The 3,100-nt window shown below is 46.9% G+C and overlaps 1 long non-coding RNA gene across 2 annotated transcripts in view; it reads right to left on the bottom strand.

Moving 5' to 3' along the window:
* Positions 1 to 239, bottom strand: part of LOC144230335 (uncharacterized) — a 10,838-nt gene extending 10,599 nt beyond the window's left edge. For both annotated transcript variants that reach the window (XR_013334749.1, XR_013334748.1), the window contains exon 1: positions 96 to 239. This is a non-coding gene — a long non-coding RNA (uncharacterized LOC144230335). The remainder of the gene's footprint in view (positions 1 to 95) is intronic.
* Between the last annotated feature and the right edge of the window lie 2,861 nt (positions 240 to 3,100).

Consider the following 3,100-nt stretch of genomic DNA (forward strand, 5'->3'; position numbering starts at 1 on the left):
CAGAAGCCCAGGGGACACCCGGGGGAGGCCTGGCTGTGAGCGCGGTCGCACCGTGGGACCCGCGACCCTCCCGGCCCGCTGGGACCCGTCCTCACCGGGCACCGGCCGGGCGGCGGCGGCAGCGGAGCCCTCCCTCTCCGGCGACCAAGCCGCGGTGGGTTCTTTGGCCTCGGCAGCCACAGGCGTCGACCTCGAGGCCCAGACCCCTCCGGCCACCACAACCCGAGCGCCCGCTCCCCGCCCCCACCTGCCCTCTCGGGAGCGAGCCTCGTGCCGGCGCGCCTCCCCGCTGGCCGGGAGCGCGCGCCACCCCACCGGAGAGCAGACCTCTCGGAACGCCCAAGCGGGCTCCCAGCGCGCATGCGCTGCAAGGCCGGAGCCGGAGGGGGCGGGGGTGCCCATTCCGGGAGCGAACTCCGCTTCTCCGGCTCTTCGGTGAGCCGCGCGGAGCTGGAGGCCTGGCCAATCGGCGCGGGGATACAGGGCGAGGGTTTGCGAAAGGGGCGGGGCAAGCCTAGGATTGGGCGGCGGCCTCCGGGGGCGGAGCGTCGGTGGGACCGGCTGCATGGACTAGAGATTCTGGGTGGGGGTCTCGGACAAGTGAATGAGTTTGGAGGGCTTCATTGAGACCCCCGGGGGGCCTCCACCAGGATTTGACTCCGTGCTCACTAAGCGGGAACATTTGTTTAAATATTGTATCAGACTTGTCCCTTTCTTTAGTCCGCAGAAGGACATTTCTTATACACCTCACTGAAACCTCCCAAGACCCCACCGCAAAGCTGGGGCAGTTTGAGATCCAACCCACAATAAATAATGATAATAACGGATTACGATTTTTAATAAAATAAAATGAGTCGACGCTGATGTAAATAAGTAAATGGGGAGAAAGGAAAGCTCTTTCTTGCAGCAGGAGGCCAAGTAAAAAAATGCAGAAGGGATGATGCAGAAAATCATTTGGCAATCCTAATTAATAGGCGATTTGGGCGGAAATCCTCAATGGTCGCTAAAACTGGAGGGTGAAAACTTAATCAGGAAATAGTATTTACATAACCCCAGAGATATTTATTAATTACAAAAGGGGGAATACAAATTTTATAGAAAAGAAATGGTTCTCAAAGTGTAGTTCTGGAGGTCCCTGTGGAATATTGCAAAGGCGAAGGCGACACGACTGATGTAACAGGTTAATTGCCAAAGCACATATGAGAACCTCTAGTCTTCCCTTCGGCTTACATTAAAGAGATTTGCAAAAATGGCCTGGAGCCTGTTTCAGAGTCTGTGTCTCCCTCTCTCTCTGACCCTCCCCCGCTCACCCTGTCTCTCTCTCTCCTAGAAATAAATAAAACATTAAAAAAAAAGATTTGCAAAAATGTACAATTCCACTCTTCTCACTGTATTTCTTTGTTTTGAAAAATACAGTAATTTCTCATAAAAGTATGTTAACACATAAAAGGTTTATTATTGTTTCTTTTTTTTAAAATGTTTTTAAATGTTTCATTTATTTTTGAGAGAGAAAGACAGCATGAGCAGGGGAGGGTCAGAGAGAGAGAGGGAGACACAGAATCCGAAGACAGGCTCCAGGCTCTGAGTTGTCAGCACAGAGCCCCACTCGGGGCTTGAACCCACAAACCGTGAGAGAGATCGTGACCTGAGTTGAAGTCGGAAGCTTAACCAACTGAGCCACCCAGGCGCCCTTATTCTTTTTTGATAACGACTTTGTTGAGATGTATTCTCATATAATTCACCCATTTAAAGTGTACAATTCAGTGGTTTTTAGTATACTCACAAAGATGTGCACACATCACCACAATCAACTTTAGAACATTTTCTTTACTCCGGAAAGAAATGTAGCCATGGCTGTGAAATCCCCCATTTTCTGCCCTGCTCCCTGCCTCACCCCCACACCTTAGGTGTCTGTAGTTTTGTCTATTTTGGACACTCATATAAATGGAATCATACAATGTGTAATGCTTTTTGTCTGTCTTTTTTTGACTTAGCATAGTGTATTCAAAGTTCATTCACGTGCAGCAAGTGGAAGTATTTCATTTTTTTTAACAGCCACATAATATTGCATCATATATGTAGACTACGGTTTGATTATCCACTAATCTGTGTGTAGGTTTTTTTTTTGTTTTTTTTTTTTTTTTTTTTTTTTTTCCCCTTTAACCCNTTTTTTTTTACCCATTAATCCCTTGATGGGCATTTGGGTACTTTCCGCTTTGGACTCCTATGATGAATACTGCTATGAGCGTTTATGTACGCGCTTCTATGTGCACATATGTTTTCAGTTCTTTGGGGTGTGCATCTAGGAATGGCATTGTTGGGTCAGGTGGTAACTCTATGTTTAACCCTTTGAGGAACCGGTAGACTGTTTTCCAGAGGGCCTTCACCAATTTCACAGGGCTCTCACAGACGTTCAACACACTGAGCCACCCAGGCGCTCCCCAGTACCGTTTATGGAGAAAAAGACTATTGTTCCCCCCATTGCGTTATTTTGGCACCCTGGATGAAAATGAGTTGACCATAAATATGAAGGTTTATTTCTGGAGTCCCAATTTTATTATGGTTTGTGGCTTTCCTTATACCAGTACCATGTTGTCTTGATTACTGCTCCTTTGCCAGTAAGTTTTGAAACCAGAGGGAGTGAGCTCTCCCACTTTGTTCTTTTTCAGGATGGGTTTGGCTGTTCTGGGTCCCTTGAGTTTCTAATTGTCATCTTTCTTTACAATCTTTTGAAAATGAATCTGTTTTAAATTTTACGTCACTGAGACAACACTCCATAGCAATTATTTTCACGTCCCTGCCTTTTCACCCAACTCTGTATTGTAAACGTCCCCTATATTGTAAGCTTATTTTACATATGATTAGCTGCACAATTTAGTTATTTTCTTGGCGGACACTGAATTTCTAAATTTCGCTATTAACACTGCCGCTGTGGCTGGCTTCATTCCTAACTTTTGGGAAATCTGGGTGAAGAACATACAGGAATGCTTTACACTCTTGCAACTTTCCCGTAGGTGTGAAATTATGCCAACATAAAACGACAAACAGAAAAATTCATTCGCCTTTCGGCATTTGGTCTGGGAGGGGACAGGGTCTTCTC

Source organism: Crocuta crocuta, unplaced genomic scaffold (assembly GCF_008692635.1).
Source record: "Crocuta crocuta isolate KB4526 unplaced genomic scaffold, BGI_CrCroc_1.0 scaffold234, whole genome shotgun sequence".
Classification (NCBI taxonomy): domain Eukaryota; kingdom Metazoa; phylum Chordata; class Mammalia; order Carnivora; family Hyaenidae; genus Crocuta; species Crocuta crocuta.